Here is a 22,944-nt window from a genome sequence, read left to right on the forward strand (position 1 = left end):
TCTAAAAGCTCTCCTGCACATTTTGAGAAGACATAATATAGAGTTGACTTCAGAGAGCTAAGATGACAATTACATGGATTTCACTAATCCAGTTTTTGTTAGGAAATCTTGCTACTATGAAAAGACAGACATCATCACTGGGCTGTAATGTTTATAAACATGTTTATACATTGCCTTTTTAACTTGTTAAGATCTATGTTCTATTGGCATAGTCACATCTATTCATGACAATAAGCTATCAAGAGAACTTTATTAGGTGCTTAAATAACACATTTAAAGGAAAAACAACTTTCTGGTGAATTGAAGAATTGTTCAAATTGTGCCTCTGACACTAGCAATGAGTCCTTAAAGTCAAAACACTTGACCAGTCTCAGTTTCCTAAATTGTAAAATGGAGATGATAATAGTACTTCCCCCTTCCAGGATTCTTCTGAGGATCAAATGAAATAATATTTGTAAAGTGCTTAGTGTTGTGCCTCATGCATAACAGAGATATGAAGGCTCTATGCGGGACAGTGATGATGATGATGCTATACTCAAAACAAAAATTGTTATAAAATAAGGACGATGTGTCATGTATGGTAATCCAGGGCAGTGCTTTAGGAAAGTGTGGTCCACAGACCCCAGAGGGTCAACCAAGACCCTTTATGGGAATCCATAAGGGTCAAATGATTTTTCTTAATACTAAGACAATATCTGCCTTTTAAGTACTTCTCTTTTCCAACTACCTTTCTGTGAAACCAAAATTTTCTCCTAATAAATACTTCAACCAAAACAAAATATTGCAGCAGACTGAAGAAGCACATGAGAATCCTAGGTGCCTTCTATTAAAAGAGGAATTAAAGAGACTTGGAAAAAAATATGTAAAACAATGCCACTCTAACTCAATTTTTTTATGTTTTAGAAGTTATTTTTCTAAATATGCTATTTATGTTCATATGTAATGAGTTTATCTGTGATATTTTGAAAATTCTAATACAGTAAATATCAACAAATCTAAGCCATACACACAAAAGTTAGATAAAGGAGCCTTGAGACAAAAAAACTTGAGACTCCCTAGTCTAGAGCAACCTAAACCAGCTTTTAACATTTGTAACTTTAAATCTATAGCAATTCTTTCCTTTCTTTTTTTGGAGAAGGGAGGAGGCTACTGAGAGAAGAGCATTTCTTCCATCAATTACTAGCCACTTTCCAGATAGCTTCATCTAATCACACCTATAGTTTCTGGACATCTGGATTCTTAGGAGAAAGAGAGTATAAAATATTAAAAAATGAATTGTTCAGTTGTAGTGTAGCAATGGAAGATCACTCAAAAATCTGCAGAGAACATGCAGTTTTCAAGATGACTACCTAATCCTTTAAACAATCAGTTGCATTACTGAGCAGATAAAATGTTTAAATTCCAAATCTGAGAAACTTATTTTTTTTGTTTGCTAATATTCTTTTTGATTTAATAAAAAGCTTTTACATGGTGTTTTTATTATATGAGTAAATATATTCCTATTTTATTCCCTGGAAAAGTTCAGTATTGTGCAAAATACAAAAACAAAAACAAGTCACTGTTAAAGAGTCCCATTTATATGGCCACAGACAGTTTTCTAAAGGCTAAAAAGTTGCCATTCTGTGACTGCTTAGTGACTACAGTTATCCACCAAGATTCTCTTGCACAGGTAAAACTGGAACAAAACATCTTGGATGATTAGTGATATTTCCGAGTTCCAATAGGTAGCAGCAAATTTTTCATCTTATAGACATCCAAAGATTAGTGATCTCTGAAAACCATTCTACTAAACTCCCATTTCTTCAGCTAGGCATATGAAAACAAAATAACTGAATTTGTGTCACATATGAATAACTAATATCCTAATAATTAGGACCGTCCTAAAGTGGAATGTGATATTAAGTACATTCCTAAACATTGGAGACCTTATAGCAAAGGTGCCTGTCTATGACCCCACAAAAGAGATTTTCCGCTTGGACTAGACTAAATGGCCTCTAAAATCTTGTGAAATGAGATTCTGTAAAATAGACTAGTTACTGTTGTTCCGAAATCAGCTCTCCTAAACTATTCCTGCATTGGTTGTACTATACAATAAAAGGAATTCTTAATTCCTTTTTCAATTTAACAGGATACCTGGAAGTCCTCTTACCATAGAGATATGTAGGGATTAACCAGCCTACAGTGCTAGGAAGTAGAAACCATTGAGGCAGGAAGTAGAAATCAGAGTCAGGAAGGAGGAACCACAGAGATAAGAAGTGAGGGTGGAGATGGTTATAAAAGGGACCCAGCATGAGTTGGTCAGTCTGTCACTTGCCAACAGCTACCATCTATAAGTTGCAGACAGTTAGGAGTGGCAGTTGTGGGGAGTGAGTTGATTGTTGGGGGTTGGTTACTGGTGGTGTGGGTTGGTGATTAGTTGGGTGGCTGGCGTTTAGTCGCTGGAATATAAAGGTGGGCCTGAGCTTATTGAGAAGGCTTTTGGTTTTAGCTTAGAGGGCTTTTTGACCTTTTCTGGATTGGAAGGTAGCTGGTCTTCAATGATTGACCTAATTGGGGTTGGATTAAACACTGATTTAGTTGGTTTTGATTAGGCTGGATTGGGTTGGAACTTTGTGGGATGGTTGTTATTAGCAGTAGTTATAGGCTGTTATAGGTAAATATAGGCAGTTTTAGATAGTAGTTATACACAGTTATAAGATAACTAGTAACAGACATTAGGAAAATTTCTTTCTCTGCCTCTTTCCTATATTTCCTTCCTTTACTATATTCTTTTACTATCTCTATTTTAATTAAACTAAATTGTTAATTGTTAAAAGCTGCTAGAAGTTTTCTTTTTTCTGGATTAAAGGGATAATATTAATTTACAACTCTACTATATTCTCATTAAAACTTGAGTTATTAAAAGTTGCTCTCTTATTTTTGTGAAAACTCCTAATTTAACTCTTACAATACTTATTGTACAGATTCAACAATTCAATACATCTTTATTAGGTATCTACTATGTACTTCTGTTAGACTGTAAATACCAAGAACAAAAAAGTCCCTACTCTCAAAAAACTTACATTCAACAGGAAGAAACTGATGTCCAAAGAATTTAGTGCTTCGCCCAAAGTCACAGAGCTAATTAATGGCAAAGCCAGAACTAGAGTTTAGCTCTCTAGATTCCAAGTCTAGTGTACTTTCCACTACACAGAGAGAGAGATATAAGGAAAATCCCTTAAGATAACTTAAAGAACCAGTATGATACATTTCACACCAAATTTCTTTGAAGGGAAATATAAAATATGAATACACAGATGAAGACTTGAATAAATCAAGTATTGGGGAGATTAAGATTAGTACCTAAGTATTTCTAAGCTTTTCTCCACTTACCTTTTCAGATTTTCCATCTGGCCCATTTTCCCTTGAATATGTCTTGCAATTTTCTCTCAACACTTTTTCTGATATTTTCCTCACTTATCTGAAATGCCTCCTCTTCTTTTCTCCTATCTATATTTTACTCATTTTGAAGACCCAATTAAAATCTCCCCTTAATCCAGAAAGTCTTTCTAGATTATTCCAATCCAAATCCCTACAACATTTACCATGTGCCACAAACACATACCAATAAATCACATGCTTTCCTATATTATTTAACTTTTCATGCCATTGTGCCTTGTGGCCAATTAAACTTCTTAAAGGCTCTCAAATTATAAAATTCATTTAAATCACATGATTATAAGTCAACTTGTAAAATAAAAACTTTTTTTCTAAAAAAAAAAAGAATCACTCTCTAATTTAATTTTGTGAATAAAAACTTAAATATTCAAGTTTGCTTAAAACAAAAGTTAGGAACTTCTAGACCTTTGTCCAATTTTAACTTGTATGTAGCAATTTTTCTAAAATTAAGAAACTCATTATGCCAATAACTTTATACCAATACAACACTGTTTTAAGAAGTCAAAAAACAGGAATATTGTGCATAAAATTATTTTCTTTGTTCCACTCATTACAAATATATCTCAATTTAAGAAAAGGACAAATTCAATTAAAAGTTGGTAAATTAAGTTTTTTTAAAAAAAACTCAAGATGAAACCTTTAAGATTACTTAGAAATGTTTTATTCAATAAGATTTTTTAAAATGTTTAAAATAAATATACACACACCTCCTAAAAATTATCTAATTAATAAATTATAAATAAATAATATAATATACAATGTTATTGTATATTAATATTGATGTATTAATATATAATATTGCATAATAATATAAATATATTTGTATATGATACATAATATAAATAAGTATATTAATATATAATATTATATAATATAAATAAACAAATGTAAAATAAATAAAAGATAATAAAAATTATCTAACTATCTCAAGAGGCTACTGTAGGATAACTTCTTTAAAAAAATATATCAGCCATGTACAAGAGCACAAAATATGACAGATTGAGTAAATATCAGACTCTCAGGTAGACAAAACCCACTTAACTAATGCTTTTACTCAATAAAATAGATCTTATTTCTGGTAATCAGCCAGAGAATCTGCTATAAAGGTTTGATTAGAGATGAAAAAGAGGGAGCATGCCATAAAGTAGGGCTGTTCTCAGAATCAGAACTAATTCTCTATTAGAGGTCAAGTTATTAGAAAATCAAAGACAATTACTCCTTTCTTCACCAATCTCTCATCTCTTTATACCCTTTACCACCTGTTTTTAACTTCCTATACCTAAATATTAATTTCCTTTCCCCCTTCTTTTTTGCTACAGGTAGTTCTCCCCATTGCCTCTCCTACCCTTATTCCTTGAATACTTCTTTTCCATTTCTCCAGCCTTTTTTACCCTAAAAAAGTGAGTTGTACCCTTTTTTCCAGCATGTTTGTTTTTAAAGGTCAAAGTAATAAGCAATCTAAATCATTCCACAGATCTAAATTGCTTTCTTACTTGCATAAAATACTTGTTAGGAAAAAAGTTCCCTACTCTTTCAAAGTTGGCTTGGTTTTGTTTGTCTGTAAGTCTCCCTTATATTACCTGATGTAAAGTGCAATAGCTAATTACAGGATGCGATCCTATTACTGATCAGCACGGAAGCTTTAACCTGCTCCATTTCTGACCTGGACCACTTTGCTCCTCTTTAGGTAGCCTGGTGACCCCTCTGGTCCAAAGGGCTCGTCATGTTGATATTAGTTAGGCTAGACACTTGTTCAGTTTTAGATCTACTGGAGCAAAGAATTCTCAAGTTAAATGATCTATTAGCCTCACTCTACCAAGTAGAAGGAATTACAGGTACAGACATGTACATTACCACACATGGCACAAGATACATTTGTAAAGATAAAATCAGTTTGAGATTCCCAATTACCATCAGTTTCTTAATGAATCAGGTGTGATAGCAAATAAAATATCAGTTTTTAATTGATCCTCAGTGTCAAAAAGAATAGGTAACTTAATTTTTTTAAAAAGCAGATATATATTATATACAAATATTACTCTCACAAGTTTTAAGAATTAGTAAATAAGTTTGTCTACTTTTGATCCTTTTAAATATTGTAAAAACAGTTTTTTGTAGCTTTAATGGGAGGCAACATAATGGAATAACTTATTTAGAAACAGTAGATCTGCTTCCAAAGCCAATTTATTATCAGTTTATGTCACTTGAATTCACTGGATCTCAGTTTTCTTATCCATAAAATGAAGAAACTAAATAAAGAACAACTTAGGTAGTTCTAAAATTGTGATGCTGTGAAATAGGCTCTCATTCCTGAGGTCATCACAACTACACTATTCCACTTCATAAGAAAGGAAGTAAAATTTAAATAAAGTTATGGCCAGTATGCTTTAGTTCTCATTCTTATATGGCAGAACTAAACTTCCTGTATGAAAAAAATTAAGACTCATACACGAATAATCAGGGAAGGCAGTAAAACACTTTTATGTCCCCTTTTCTTACCAAAATAACATAAATGTTTAAGGCATTCCAAAAAATGTTTCTAATACTGGTCCTAAGCAAAATTATTTCCATAAATTAAATTTAGCCACTTCACTTCCATATTTGTCCATTTCAATTCAAAGTACCTACTTCTTATAAAATAATGTGCTAGGTATAACAGATACAAAACCAAAAACAAAAGTCATTGCCCTCAAGGAGTTTCAGGAGAATAAGATACACGTAGGCCAAGAAGAATACTATAAGATGAATTGAAAAAGGAGATACTAGGCAACTGGGAATGAAAAAAGGCTAAGTCTGATAGTAGGAAGATGATAAATATATTAGGTGTCACATATAGAACTATAAGATCTACAAAGAGCTTTACACACACACACACACACACACACACACACACACACACACACACACACACACACGTTACGATTTGATCCTAACAATCCTGTGAAGTTACAGGTACTATCCCCATATTACAATCAGAGTTAACTGAGACTGAGAAATAAAATGACTTGCTCATGTTCACACAATTAAAACAACAAAATCCAAAATCAAAACATATACTCATCCTGAATAGAATCCTAAAATACAAGTCTTTCACTCTACTATACCACACAGCTTTTGAGGAATCTAACAGGCGACAATGGATGAAGAGGGAGTATATTCAAGGCATGGTAGTAGATAGCTTGTGTAAATACTTGGAAAGAAAAAATGGCATACTGACTAAAGAAGATGAAATAAGCTAAATTTGATTGGAACGAAGTACATGAGAGAGAGAGAAGGTAAAATGAAATAAGGCTAGAGGTTGGAGCAACACTGTAGAGGTCCTATGCCAGATCTGAGAAATTAATAAGGATTTATTCTGGAGGCAACATCAGTGGGAGTCAAAGAAATCACCAAAAGAGATGTCTATAGAGAAAAGCCAATCTTGGACTGAGTCAAGGAAAGTACCAAATTTACTTAGAAAGTGATAAATTGATGAGCAAAGGCTATAGAGAAGGAACAGTGTCAAAGAAGTCAAGGGGTAAAACTGCAGAAAGGTCAAGGAGGAAGAAGAGCTGAGACTAGGCTATGAGAACCAGAACTACTAGGATCAGAAACCAGTGTGGCATAAATTATGGTTATACTAATGTGTGGAGTGAGAAATTAGTGTGTCATTCTCAAGTTATTGAGTTATTAACATCTAAAAGCTGGTCCCCCCACCTCCATCCATTTCTCTTACAAGGCTGCCCCACTCCCTCCTTCTTCAAGCAGAACAACTTTGCATGGGGTAGGTGTCCCAGACAGATTTGATCAAATCTTAAGTATCAAATCTCAAGTACCCTTTTTGTCTTAGAAGTCTCTACTACTGTATTGGAGGCTTCTTCCAGGTCAAGCCCAAAGGCTGGATTGCTCCTCACATCAGCCCCTCCCAGATAATCCAGTCCAACTCCTTTCTTAGTATATTCTTGGCCTTATTTCTGGATGATAACCTTTGTCTCCAACTCTTGATCATTTCTCTAAAATGTTAAAATGCTTAAATGTACCCACTGTAAAACTATTCTCCAACTTCCATTGTATTTTCCTTTTTTTTTTTTTTTTAAAAAAACCTTACCTTTCATCTTGGAATCAATAATATGTATTGGTTCCAAGGCAGAAGAGTGGTAAAGGCTAGACAAAGGTGGTTTCATGACTTGCCCAGGGTCACACAGCTAGGAAGTGTCTGGGTCCAGATTTGAACTCAAGACCTCCCATCTCCGGGCCTGACTCTCAATACACTGAGTCATCTAGCAGCCCCCCCCCCCATATTTTTCTATAAGTTGGGAGTGTCTCTGTAAACTTTGGAACATTTTGTATCAGGAACACTGTATCAGAGTTAGGTTGTCTCTAGTTTGTCTCTGGTGAGTCCGAGGCAGTAAATCTTGGGGGGCATTTGTCTTAGGTCAATGACTTGAGGCAGTGCCCCATATTTCTCTCTCAATAAATACATTCCATTTTAAAGATGGCTTTTCCCAGGATTTCTTTCTAAGTGGTTAAAGAGGGTGTACTTTTATATCTTCAAGGTCCCCTTAAATTTCCACTTCGCACACTAACAACTTAAAATACCACAATAAACTCAAAATGATAAGCAACCAGACAGAATACAGAAAGTCGAACCATAAGAAAATCAGAAGAGACTCAAATCAAGTATTCTTCACAGTTATGACTAAGGGTCAAGTTCTAAACCAAACAAGCAAACTAGGAGATAAGAAAAGTTACAATTAAGGGGTAAAAGGGAAAAAAAATCTTTGTAGAAAGCATCTCTGAAAACAGTCTGATAGATAAGATGGATATAAAGCCAAGAGGTCATTTCCTATAATTGAGTGGCGAAAAGTCATGAATTTACAGTTCTCAAATTTAGCCCTTATTCAATTATGAATGGAGGCAACAGAAGGTTATTTTGAGGAAGTCACAGATTTCAACCAACTGCTAGAGGAGTTCCCTGACACAAAAAAATTTAGGAATCCCCATTTTACAAAGAATTCACCAAATCACTAATAAGAAAAGCACATCAAAGCAAATCTGGGGTATTACAGCTTACATAGAAATCTGGCAAAGATAGCATAAGATGAAAATAATAGGATCACCAAAAGATGGAAGACATAAAGTACGTCAGCCACTGCTTTCTAAAAAGCAACTTGGAATTATGTTTAAAAAGTGACTGAGGGGGCAGCTGGGTAGCTCAGTGGATTGAGAACCAGGCCTAGAGATGGGAGGTCCTAGGTTCAAATCTGGCCTCAGACACTTCCCAGCTGTGTGACCCTGGGCAAGTCACTTGACCCCCATTGCCTACCCTTACCACTCTTCTGCCTTGGAGCCAATACACAGTATTGACTCCAAGATGGAAGGTAAGGGTTTTAATAATAAAAAAAAAAAGTGACTGAACATAGCCATATTCTTTGACTGTCAGGTCCCTGAATAATAAGAGGTAGAATTAGGGGGGGAAAATAATATGCCCAACAATTTGGGGGATGGTTAAATAAACTGTGACATATGAATGTAATGGAATATTACAGTGCAGTAAGAAATAACGAATACAAAGAATATAGACAAGCATAGGAAGACTCATATGAATAGGGCAGGGGAAAGTAAGGAAAGCCAGGAAAACATATTACAAAGACCCCCAACAATTGAAGTAGGGGAAAAAATACAAAAAGTTGAATACAATGTAAGTAAAATTTGAAAAATGTGTACTCAACAAGTGGTCAAGCCTCTGCTTTAAGATCTCCAAAGTAGGGAAACTCTCTACCTCTGAAAAAAAGCACAGCCCACTTTTCAATAGCTCTAATACATCTAGTTTAAGTCTGCCTCTGCAACTTGCACATTGCTCCTAGGTTCTGCTGTCTGGGGCCAAAGAGACCAAATTTAATCTCTCTTCCATGACAACCCTTCAAATTCTTGAACATGGCTATCTTGTCCCTTGGGTCTTCTCTTTTTCAAACTAAAGAAATCATCCACATGTCATGGACTCACAAGGCCCTTTACCATTTCTGTGGTTCTCTCTACATTCTCCAGTATATCAATGATCTCCTTAAATCATGGTGCCCGGAACTGAACATAATACTCCAGATGAAGTATGACAATGATATTATTATCTTCCTAGTCCAAGAAGCTATATAACCGGAAAGCAACCAAAAATAATGTTAAAACTTTTTTTTGCTGCCATATTATACTGCAGATTTCTATTATGCTAGCTGTCCAATAAAGACTCCATCTTTTCCAAAACAGCTCTCTATCCATATTTAAGATAATTTTTCAAGACTCAAATCCAAGGGTTGACGTTTATTCTTTATTAAATTTCATCTTATTAGATCAAGCCCAATGTTCTAGCTTCTAAAAAACCTTTTGAATCCTTCCCAACTTTATGTCACATGCAAAGTTGATTAGCATTCCCTGAATGCATTTATCCAAGTTACTGATGTTAAATAGCATAAGGCGAAGTATAGAATCCTGGAGTACTTCTGACAGATTGACACTGAAAAAAAAACCAGCTACTCTTTGAGTTTGACCAGTCAACTTGTCTGAATCTAACTGTATTGGCTAATCTATCTCTGTATTTTCTAAACAAGAGTAGAGAGCATAAGATGCTTTATTAACAGCTTTATTCAAATCAAGGTAAACTATATTCACAGCATTCTTCCATCTATGCATTTAATAATCCTGTTTTTTAAGAAAGGGAAATAAAACTGGTCTGACAGGACCTATTCTTGATGAGATCATGTTAGCTCCTTGTCAAGTCAAGCTTATTTTTTGAAAATGAGGCTACTTGGGGGAGGTAGGTAGCACAGTGAACAGAATATCAGGCCTGGAGTCAGGAAGATCTGGATTCAAATCTGGCCTCAGATACTTCTCATCTGTGTGACTCTGGGCAAGTCACTTACCCGTCTGCCTAGCCACTGCTGTTATTCTGTCTTAGAATTGAAACTAACACAAAAGGTAAGGGTTTTTTAAAAAAAAAAAAAAAAAGAAAGAAAGAAAGAAAGAAAGAAAATTAGTCTACTCTTCTCCATCTTCTTTATAAAGATGAAAAATAGCTTAACCAGTTCTTCTGCCAAGTCTTTCAGGGCCAGAAGATTGATGATAGCTCCTGTGGGTAAGGTGATTTAATTCATCAAGAGCAGCTAGAGCTCCTTCCTTATCTTAGGTAGAAATTTCCTATTCACTATTTTAATTCTGTCATTCTCCATGTAAAAGTCATTCTCCTTTGCAGAGAAAGTGACCCCCCCTCCCCCCCCCCCCCCCCGCAAAAAAACACAGCTGAGCAGTTCATCATTTTATCTTCCCTAAGCAAAGGACTTATCACTTCTTGATCCTCTTCTTATTCCCTAAAGTTAAAAACAAACCACTCTTTGTGTTGCCCTTTGCTCCTTTTTGCCAGCCAAAGAGTTTTAGCTTTCTTGATACCATCTTTATAGGATTGTGCCACATTTATACTAATTCTATTACTTCATTTTGGTTCCATCTTCTGAACATTTTTAAATTTTTTGTTGGTTGGTGAGTTCCCTATGCATCCACATTAATATCTTAAAACAAATTCCATTTCCATACACACTAGAATTGTATTTTTGGAATTTCATTCTTGAGTATCTCCAGTTTCTCCTACCCTAATTCACTCTGAATCATTTGACTTGATACTTTCCCAAAATCAAGGATAATTTTATTCTCCCAAGTAGTCTATGGACTTTGCCACCATGTCTCATTTACCTTCTCATCCCAGAAGTTCCTTTAAGCCCTGTGGTCTTCTCACTTTGATTCATTTCTCCACCCCTATGGAACTCTTTTTTCCAAAGATGAATTCCTACCCCAAAAAAAGCCAACCAGCCATGCTGCATTCTTCTCCTGTTTCTGATTCATGTTCCCTTGAGGACACTTTCCCTACCCTTAACTCTTCAATTCCCTTTATGTGTTATTTTTTTCTTATTAGAAGGTAAGTTGAGAACAAAGACTATATATTTTCACATGTATTTGCATCCCCAGTACTTAATATGGTGCCTGGCACATAGTATGCACTTCATTATGTCTTGAAGACTAGCATAACTGTTAACATGCCTATGTGACTATACCCAGCTTTCCTCTACTAGTCTGGCACAAATTCCTAAAATGGAGTTATCACTCCTCTACCACCCCTACACCCCCACTGCCCACGCCCCAGATTCCCATTATATACACTCTAGCAATCATATCACCTATTGGTGAGAATTAGATCCAGAATAGATTTTCTCCTTTAGTTCCTTTCTCCTTAGTCCCTTCCTTTTGAAGGATTAAATTATCGCCAAAAAAGTTATGTTTCTGCCTTTTTTCCTAGGTTAGAAGGAGAAGGAGGAAAGTATAAAGATGTGGAGAAAGGGAAAAAGAGTCTGCTCCAGTAGATATTTAAAGTTCTCCATTACTACAACAATATATCTCTGGCTCAGCCTTGTTATCTCAAATTTATTTTCTCTTTTGGTCCAAATAGTCTGTAAAATATACCAATACTAAAATAATTTCTGTTTCTCTACCTCTGCCTGGCCTTCCTTGAAATATTTTCTCTTGTTTCAACCCTCTGGTACCTAGACTTCTTAAAATGAAGATAGCTTCTCAATATGCAATGCTACTCCATCTCCAAATTTACTCATTCTGTTTCTTGTGATTAAAAGAGGACTTATCCAGAACCATAGTCCAGTCATGAGACTCATTCCACCAAGTTTCAGTGATATGTGCTCAGTTAAATATGCCCTCTTATGTTTTTTTGCTCTCTAATTCCTCATTTTGTTTCCTAAACTTTGGATATTTGTATACACACATGAGGTCAAAAGCCTTATTACTGGCTCTGTTCTTGCCTTTTGTTTTCTTCTAAATTTATTGATAGCCCATTTACTAATTCTGCTTCTTTCTCTGTGGCTACTCTTTACATCTAAAACTATGAAGGATTGACAAAGGCAGCCCTTTCCTTCCCCCATATACAATATTTTAAACTTAAATCCTGACACCTGAAAATATATTCTCTCTTTTTTTAAAATCCTTACCTTCTGTTTTAGAATCAATACCAAGAATTAGTTCCAAAGCAGAAGAACAGCAGGAAGTAGACAACAAGTATTAAGTGACTTGCCCAGGGTCACACAACTAGGAAAGGTCTGGAGCCAGATTTTTACCCAAGGCTTCTACTCTCTAGGCCTGGCTCTTTACCCATTAAGCCTCTTAGCTGTCCCCGGCAACATATTCTTACTTATCTTTGTTAAGTGTATACTATGGCCAGGAATCTTTCAAACCTGAATTGTAAACTGTATGCAAAAAAATCCAGATCCCAATCTCAGATACCACCTTCTTAAGCAGCTTTTGACTTCCCAAAATAATTCTCTTTTTCATTTCTTTCTTTAACTAGGGGCAAAAAGAGAGGAAAATGCAACCTGTGCCCCTTTGGTCTCAATTCCTTACTCAAGACTTACTAATCATTGGTAATACTTTTTAGGTTCTTTCTGGATTGGCATGTGTGCCCACACAAATCACCAGATATCAGTTGTTATTATCTCTTTCAATTAAGTCTTTGAAAGTTCTCTGTTATGTATGATACATGCCCTGGAAAGAAGACAGACCTCTCTATTATTGCTATCAGACTAGTCAAGAGTCATCTCAATAACCCTGAAGCAAGAAATCACCAACTCTTCTCTTCTTTCTCCTCTGCCCCTCACTAGATGATCTGACAGGATAGCTTTTGGAGCTTTACTTCATCATTCTTGAGAGTATTATCCAAAAAGCTTCTTCCTCTTCATTGGAACCAGGTTTTTCTTCTTCTAGAAAAATCCCAAATCTGTCTTTATGTACTTTGTAAATATAAGCATTTACTAATGCTTAAAAATAAATGGGATCTGGCCTCAGACACTTCCCAGCTGTGTGACCCTGGGCAAGTCACTTGACCCCCATTGCCTACCCTTACCACTCTTCCACCTATAAGTCAATACACAGAAGTTAAGGGTTTAAAATTAAAAAAAAAAAAAAATGGGATCTAAATTCTACACTTCAGTAGTCAGTCAGTCAGCAAACATTTATAAATTCCAGCGATACAAAAAAGGGGCAGTCTTTGCACTAGGAGGAGCCTTTCACATTTAGAGCCAGTGAATTTGAAGGGTATAGAGTACGACAGTAGCACCTGTGCATTCACATACATGTGAGCTAAGTGAAAGAAGAGATTGCATTTTTAACTATCTTCCACCAGCCACAATATAATGAGTTGTTAAAAAGTTTTTCTCATGTCTATGCAGACGTGCTTTTGTTTAGAGCAGTACCATACCCAAGTTAGGAGCAAACAGAATGCATTCCTTTTGGATAGCTACCATATGCTGAAGGTACAAATGAACATTAAATATAGGGCAACGTGCATTTTTCTGTATGAAAATTCAGGCTTTAACCTATAATCCTATTTCTAAAATGAGGTATATGGCTAATAAAGCTTCCTTGCTCTTCTTAAGTAGGTGCTAATAAATGGCAAGTGAAGTTCTTGTCCCTTCTCCCTCCCCCAATGGCGAAATACATAAAAGTCAACTCCAATTGTTTAGTTGTTTCAGTAAGGTCCAACTCTTCATGACTTTGTATGGGGTTTTCTTGGTAAAAATACTGACACAATTTGCCATTTCCTTCTCCAGCTCATTTTACAGATAAGGAAACTGAAGTAAACTGGATGAAGTGATTTGCCCAGTCACAAAGCTAGGAAGAATCTGAGGATAAATTTGAACTCAGGTCTTCATGACTCCAGGGCTAGTGTCTTATCCACTGTGCCACCTAAATACCTATTCGACTCCAAATAGAAGAAAGATATTTTGGGGGGAAGCATTTAGATAAAGGTCAATTTATATATTTGCTGTAACATGTTAATAATATATTCACAATGTAAAACATATCATTGCTGAGAAGCAAAGTTAATAACTAAATAAACCCCTCTTCATCTTCCTCTTATTCCTCAAAAACAAATATTACTTTGGTATTAAACACCTGAGTGTGAAACCATCCTCAGACACTTATTAGTTGTGTGATCCTGAGCAAGTTACTTAAACTCTGTTTGACTTTAATCCATGGAAGAAGGAAATGGAAAACCACTCCAGTACCTTTGCCAAAGAAACCCCATGAACAGTAGGGTCCATAACATCATGAAGAGTCAGAAATGACTTAACTAAAACTAAAACCAAAAAAAGCATGAAAATCATAAGAAAGCTTCAGTGTTTGTGTTGAATGCTCTATTTACTTGGTACACTATTCTGATCCTCTGCCAACACAATAACCATAAAGTGACATGAAACATCTTTCACCAAGATCTCAACTTGATAGAGGCAGCTTGGTGTGGAATAATCCTGGACCTGGAGTCAGGAAGACCCAACTTCAAATCCATGTCAAACACTGGCTGTATGACCCCAGGCAAATCACTTAACCTCCCTAAGCCTCAGTTTCTTCATCCGTAAAATGTGCCTTCCTTCCAGGGTTGTTGTAAATGCCAGCTATCATGATAATAATGATGAGGATGATGTTGACATTTTAGAAATTTAGAAACCAAACCTCACTGCTAATTGCCACTAGGTATTTTATTTATTGAATTTCAAATGTGTGATCAATTCTATCTTTTAAAAAGAAAGTTGGAAAAAATGTATTTTATTTAAAAGTTTAGGGCTGTTACAGGTGAAAAATGTATAATCTGAGTCTTATCAAACTAAAAGTTCTCCAATAATCTAGGTTGGTTGAATTACCATTTTACTGTTACTTCTTTCAAATGTTGCTATACCAATCACACTGGCCCTATACTAATCTAATAATGATAATAATAATAGCTAGGATTTACATAACACTTTTAGGCTTGTTAAGTGCTTTAAACTCTTATTTGAGCTTCATGGCAGTCCTATAAGGTAAATGCTAGTATTTGTCCCATTTTAAAGATGAGGAAACTAAGGCTAAGGAAGGTTAAGTGATTTACACAGGATCATACAGCTAGTAAACATCTAACGCAGGATTCAAACACAATTCTTCCTAATTCCCAAGTTAACACTTTATCCTCTGTGTTACACATGTGTCAAACATTTTATGAAATAATTTTATTCATTTTATAACTATTTCTTAAACAACCAAGTGACCTTAGGTCCAAAAGACTTGTGTTTCTAAGTAAAGAGTCATGACCACAAATCATGTAGTACCAATAATTCACTGTCAAGTTTGAATTCATGTTATAGGTAGAATGCCTAGAAACATTCAGTCTGGAATAAGTAGGTATGGTGGAACAGAAGAAATCTTTATGAAACCAGACAAACTTCAGTTCTAAGTGTCACTCTTTCTGGAGTGCTAGCTCCACTAAATGAATTCAAGGCAATCACTTCATCAATGAGGACTGGACTAGATTTTATCTAAAAATCTATCTAAAATTTTATCTAAAAAGTCTTAAGTTGTATAATTTGCATATCCATTCTTTCAAGTGAAACGCTGATGCTAATAGCAGCAGCTTTTCCTATTCCAACGGAATGTTGTTTCATTTTTATTTCTGAATCCTCAGAACCTAGAACAATGTCTGATTGAGCAGATACCCAAGAAATGCTTCTCTTAAGAGAAAAATCAGTAGCAGAGGTGTGTGCAATTTAATTGAAAATAGCTTTTAATTGGTCTAAAGTTAAAACAACACTAAAATCACAAGTCTTACTTGAGACGGACACCCTAATTTTTAAACTAGCCTTTGATCAGAAATATTTAGGATTTTGTACTTGCTTGTAGCTTTGCTTCATGTTAAGTTTACCATGTATGAGCAGCATGGCAGGATTTTAATCAATAATATGCTGTACAGTAGAATACCTTTATAAAATTACAGAATGTATACAACATGGAATTGAATAAAAAAGAAACATAATCCTTTAAAATATAGAGACAACTTGCATGAATATTAATCATAAACATATTTATGAAAATATAGAAGAATTGTTATATTAGTACAAACATTTTAGCTAAATTTTCTTGACTATTTTGTTTAAAAACAAAAATGTTAATTCTTGACAAATATGCAATTTTACATTAACAAATTTTTATTTAGCTTAATCTACAAAAGATGAATATAGTTTGGTTTTTAAAATATCAATACTTGGGGGGAAAACCTACATAAGAATTCAAAATACTGTAAATTCAGCAACTTTGGAAGGAGAGAAAAAAATATGGCAGAACATTGCAGTACAGTAAGGAAAAAAATGGTGGTGGTGATGGCAGCATTTATTTAGCACTATAAAGGTTTGTAAAGCTTTTTACATAATTAACTCACTTGCAGTCTGAGGAACTGGGTTCATATCCTGGCTTTGCAAAATGCTACCCAAGTCACCCTAGATAAGTGAGATTCTCCCTAGGTCTCAGTTTCCTCATCTGCAAAAATGAGGTTATTACAGAAGATGAAGTATTAGAAGTGTAAATGGGAAAAAAACATTTGCTGCAAGCCTCATAGATAGATTTATTAAGAGATAAAAGAAACTAATTCAAAAATATATGAATAAGAGCTATTCCCCAATAGATAAATATTTTATATATTTAATGTTTATATAAATATAAATTTTTTATATAAATATTTATATAAACGTTTATATAAATAACGTTTTTAAAAGAACTGGAAGTTTTCAAAGAAAAAAATGAAAATCATCAACAATCATATAAAAATGTTCTAAATTACTCATGATTAAAGGAATGCAAATAAAGCAACTTTAAGGTTTTACCTTATACTTGTCAGATTGGAAAAAATGGAAAAAAAAAAAAAGGAAAAATAACAAAAGGCACACTAATGTACTCTAGTCAAATTCTGAATTGGTCTAGCTCTTCTGGAAAGCAATTAGGAATCATAACCAGAAAGTGACCTGAAGACATATCTTTGACCCAGTTATACCACCTATATCCAAAAGAAAGAGTAAGAAGATCTATATGTGCAAGAACATTCATAGCAGCTCTTTTTATGGTAGACAAAAACCAGAAATCAAAAGTGTCCTATTAGGGAATGGCAAAATAAACTGTGATGTTAATGTAATGAAATGCTATTGTGCCATAAGAAATAAATTGTTAATTTCAGAGGATACCAGGGCAAGACTTAGAAGAACTGATGCAGAATAAAGAGAATAGAAACAGAACAATTCATACAACAATAACAATTAGAGAAAAACAACTTTGAAAGACTTCATACCTCTAATCAAAGCAATAACAAAACCATGAATCCAAAAGAATGAAGATGAAATAAGCTACTGATAGGTGATGAATTCTGGACATGGATAATGTGGATATTGGGTTTTGTAGCCTACACAGTTATGTATAAAGGATTTTCTGCTCCTCCCACCTACCAAATGCAGAGGTAGGAAGGGCACACTAATTTTCAAAAATCTTTGCTGACTTAAAAAAAAAGGGGGGGGACACAGCTCTGTAGCAGTGAAAAGAAAATAAAGGCCTTTTTAAAAAGTTTTTTGTGATATTAAGAGGTTAAGTAACTCTTGCCAATGGTCACACAGATTTATGTTAAAGGCTAGACACTAAGGCGAGAGACCTCTACTGTATCATACTGCCTCCCCTTAGCCTATCTTTTAGGAAAAAGAAAAAGAAAGGAATCTTACTTCAATTTCTCATAGAATCATAGGATTTGAAGCTGGAAGGGACCTTAGAGAAAACCTAAACCACCCCATCATTTAATTTTAAGGACACCAAGGCCCAGACTGCTTTCCTCAAGTAGTTTGTTGTCAAATATATATATATATATATATATAATCCCAATACTAGAAAATAACAAAACAAAACACGACCCCCAGCCCGTGTATACCAACACTGAACAGAAACTTTCCTCTCTTGACCAATTTTTATCAATAATGTGAGCAATTTCCACCACTGGAGTAAGCCTCTCTAAATGCCCTTAGGACTATTCTTTTGCAATAGACAATCTATCATCAGAACCCACTTTAAGACTATCTAGTTTGGTAGGAATAGTTAGCACTTTACCAGCATTAAGCTTAGGAACACATGTCACTTTCATGCCACAAGAATAATACTACATGGTCATAAGACTCTATGGAATTATAAAGTTTCATTAGAGATAATCTTGTCCAATCTCTTCATTTCACAGATTGGGAAACTGAAGTACCAAGGGCTTGCATTACTCAAATGACATACAGGATTTAAAATAGAAAAAAAAAAAAAGTCCAAACTATTAGCAAAACATGGGAAAATTTCTAGGGATCCCAAACTTTTGGATGCTACTCACATGGGATATATGCACTGTACATAGGACTAGACAAAAATCAAATTCTTAGAATTTCTTAAATTGTAGTCAGTGAATTCTCAGATAAACTAAAATATTTAGGTAATTCAGAAGAATACAAGCAGGGGCCTTGGCATCATAAAATATTTCTGATAGACTTCTAAAGATTAATCATTCAAAACCTGCTCCATTCTTCCTAGATTTTGTTTCCTAAACACTTCAGGAAGAAATGGATCAAAAGTATAAATGTGTTTCCATATGTAAAATTTAAAAACTTATCCCAACCATGTTTTTACATTATTCCCTTTTCCTTTCCAACTTAACCAATCCCCAAGAAATAGAACCAAATATAAGCACAGTATTTTTTATGATCTGTTGAGTAGTTGAGCTCAGTGAGTTACTTTAGCCTTTGAAAAATGCAACTTATTTTCAGTGACTATAGATGTTGCTCAAGCTTTTAAAAATGACAAACTTCATATAAATGTAGCTTTAAATGGATCCTATAACTCAGTTAAGAAAAACTACTTAAAAAAAAACAAACATCCTTATGTTTACTACGGTTTGGAAAAACAGAATGGGTCAATTCTAGAATCAATTCCCTATGTTCTAAAAGTATACAAAAGGAATGATATTACTTAATAATGAACTTTTCCCTAGTAAAGTCCCATTAAAGAAGGAATTTGTAGTATTTTTACCACTAGTTTATACTATACTGCTCAATCCCATATTTCTCCACTTAAGGAAACAAAGCACACATGTTACTTAGATGAAAGGAAATTTAAATATAGTTTGGAATGATCCTATTTTAAAATTATGTACACTGAAGACAACATTTATACATAAGGATCCCAGGCTAATTTAATGTGAAAATATCTAAATAAAACAAGTGGTTCATTCAAGTCTCAAAGGTTATTAAGCAGCCTGAGCAAGATCTTCTACACAAGCTAAAGCCAAATTCAGATTACGCTTCTTAATAATATAAGTAGAAATAGAAATTGAGATTACTTCAATTCCTCATAGAATCAGAGGATTTGGAGCTAAAGAGAACCTTAGAGAAAACTTAACCTACTCCCTTCATTTAATGATTAAGGATCCCAAAGGCCAGAGAGGTATAGTGAGTTGCCAAAAGACCATTCAAGGTAAGATGGAACAGAACTGGGATTCAAATCTAAGTTTCTGTGAAAGACAATCTCATTCAAGTTCTTCATTTACAGAGGAGGAAACCAAAGCCCAGAGCTGTTGGCTAACATGCCAAGGCCACATATAAACTGAGGGACAGAGGAGCTGGGTCCAGAGAGAAAAGTATCTTCAAAAAATATCATGAGTATTGGGCATTGGTGGGCTACATACAGGGACTCTGGCCAAGTAAAAGAGGTACACAAAATAGGGTATACTGTCAGCCAATGGGTCCTCAAAACCTAAATTAATTGGGGGAAGAAAACCCTGCAACTTTTTAGTCTTCCACCTAACTTGGGCAATAAACTAGCACATGTTTATTATGATAAGACCTCATTTACAGTAACACCTTGTAGTATTTTACAGCGCTGCAAAGTCTGCAAAGTGCTTTACAAATATCTCATTTTATTTTCACCAACAACCTTCAGGATAAGTGCTATTATTATCCCCATTATACTGTAGCAGACAAAGGTTAATTGACTTGACCAGATCACACAGCTAAAAGTATCCAGACCCAAATGGGATTTTAAGTCTAACTCCAGGTCCAGCATGCCATGCCTGGCTTCCTAGGAGAAAAAGTTGCCCTACATAAGTTCATTTTCCAAAGAAATAAAACTTACTTCTAAGCACCAAAATATGTTTAAAGGCCTATTTTAATTAAAATCTCTCTAAAATGTGTTATATCCTTCCTTTCCTTCTTAGTCTATTAAATTCTAAGCAATAATAAATAGCAGGCCAAAGAGATATGGAATAATATCTCTCCTGTCTTTTCTTTGAAGGGTAGGGGAGAATCTGGGTGAGTATGTCAGATTCTCTTAATATCAATCAATATAGATTTATTACCTATGGGCCACACTAGGGATACAAAGAAAAATAAAAACAGTCCTTGCTCCTCTAAGGAGTTGACATTCTATTGAGGGTTAAAATAAATAAATATCAAAAAAAAAAAAAGTAACTGGAGTATCAGGAAATGCCTCATATGAAGGAGGTGGAATTTGAGTTGAGCTTCTTAGGAAGCTAAGAGAATCTGGGAAATCAGATAACCAAGCCTTATTAAATGCCAGTGCCTGGTGTGTTAGAGGAATTAAATAGAGGAATTAAATGCCAGATGCTAGGTATACAGGGCAATTTTGAAAATCACTGCCCTCGAGGAGCTTATCTTCTACTAAATAAAATAAATTTATAAGAAAAATAAACAGGATCTGGGTAAGGGGCAGAGGAATTTCACTATGAATCAGATATGAAAACTCCAGTGCAGGGCTCTACTGACTAATCTATGTGAAATATGAAATAGGGAGTTTAATTTTAAAAAATCACTCATTTTTAATTTACTATGGATTCAATTTAACAATAATTTCACAATTAAGTGGATGTCTACTCTGCCGGAGACCGAATCCTCCACGGGGGGGGGGGGCAGGGGGAGGGAGATAGATACAAGGATAACTTTCACAATTCAGCTATATACAGATAGGCACTATTAATTGAAAAAATAAATTATAGCTACTCAAATAGACTCCAGGAAAAATCAAAATTTGTAACATTCAGGAAAAATTTCAATGTCCTCTTTAAAGAGGAGTCTTACTAACAAAACAAAAAGTAGCTATGAGTTGTCCAGCTTCTAAATAACATTCTGAAACAATAACCAATTTAAAATTATATTCTGATAGCTTTATATTTCCTTCTGGCAGTATGATCACATCTGAATCATATAAGCCGCTTCCTTTACTCCTGTTAGAAGCCTCAAATTTAGAATTAAGACACTAAAACAGGAGCTCTTCCCTCTCGTAGTAACTTATGAACAGTGGTGATAACACTGTACATTTCCTATTCCCTTGAGCCAATCACTTTTCAAGATACATCGACCCACAGACTTAAAAAAACATTTTCACCAATAGCATTATGACTGGAGGTGGGACTTCCGCTATCATTTTAGTCTGAACTCTCCTTACTTTTTACAGAAGCGGTTTTTCTTAGTGAAAAATTCCTAAAACTTGAAATTCAGTTTCATACAGAAATAAAAGAATGGCCACAATGTTAGAAGGGGGGAAGGAGAGGTTGGGGGATGGAGTTGTGAATGAACCAGAATTTGGCTTCAGAAGAACTTCCCAAATAAAACAAGATGGGGCTCATCTCCACTAAAAATAAAAAAATAAAAAAATCTTTAAAAAGTAAGAAAACTTTTTAAGTTACCCGTGTATGCATCATTCTAGCAAATGCTGCGTCCCTCTGGTCCTCCTTGGTTGGAGCGGAGGGTTAGTGTGCCAGAGACAGCAGCAGCAAGCCCGATCCCGGTAAGCTCTGATTACTGATCAGTGCACAACTCTGAAGGTCACTGACTATTTACTGAGCAAGACAAAGATAAGATTTTGCACATTCGTACGTACTTTTCATACTTTCAAAGCTTCCTCGGAATTACACATCTTAGCTTCAGAGTCCTTTGAAATCAAGCATATAAAATATACTGTATATTCTCCTGCAAGCTCTTACTTATGTCACAAACTAACAAAAATAACTTAAAGATTATCAAATGATCCACAACTTCTAAAAATTCGACAAAATAAGCAAGAACTTCAAAACTAATATTTTTAAGAGAATAAAAGTTAAACTAGCGATAAGGTTCTGGGATTTGAAGTTCTACAATTAACTTTTTCTGTCCCCATGGATAGTCACTTTGCTGATCAAAGCCTTTAACATTATTTAATCTAATTTTAGTTTTTATACTTTGGCTTTGGGAAGCTATACCTAAATTATCTTTACTCTCCAACACAGAACCTGTTGCTATTAAGAGAAAGTAACTACTACAGAATTCGACCCCAGTGATAAAGGCTCAACACCAGAAAAAAGGAGGGGGGGGGCCTGTGGGGGAGGGCGAGAAGAGATTTATTACAAACGATGACACCATAACGCATTAAGTTTCGATCTGAAGCTAGTTTACCAAACCCCTCCAATCCTCCCCAAAAATCTGCACACAAGAGCCTGAGTAAAAATTCAGTATCTTATCACCAAGAGAAAATAAAAAATTAAGAGGGAGAAAACTCTAATTTACAAGGCAAAGTTTAAAAAAAAAAAAAAAAAAAAGTCCCCGCAGGAGAAGGCGGCCCTGG

The 22,944-nt window shown here is 34.8% G+C and overlaps 1 protein-coding gene across 1 annotated transcript in view; it reads right to left on the reverse strand.

The window, feature by feature from the left end:
* The window catches only part of FAM120A (family with sequence similarity 120A), a 146,222-nt gene that overhangs the window by 122,052 nt on the left and 1,226 nt on the right, over positions 1–22,944 (reverse strand). The gene's annotated exons all lie outside the window — the stretch shown is intronic.

Source organism: Gracilinanus agilis, chromosome 1 (genome assembly GCF_016433145.1).
Source record: "Gracilinanus agilis isolate LMUSP501 chromosome 1, AgileGrace, whole genome shotgun sequence".
NCBI lineage: Eukaryota > Metazoa > Chordata > Mammalia > Didelphimorphia > Didelphidae > Gracilinanus > Gracilinanus agilis.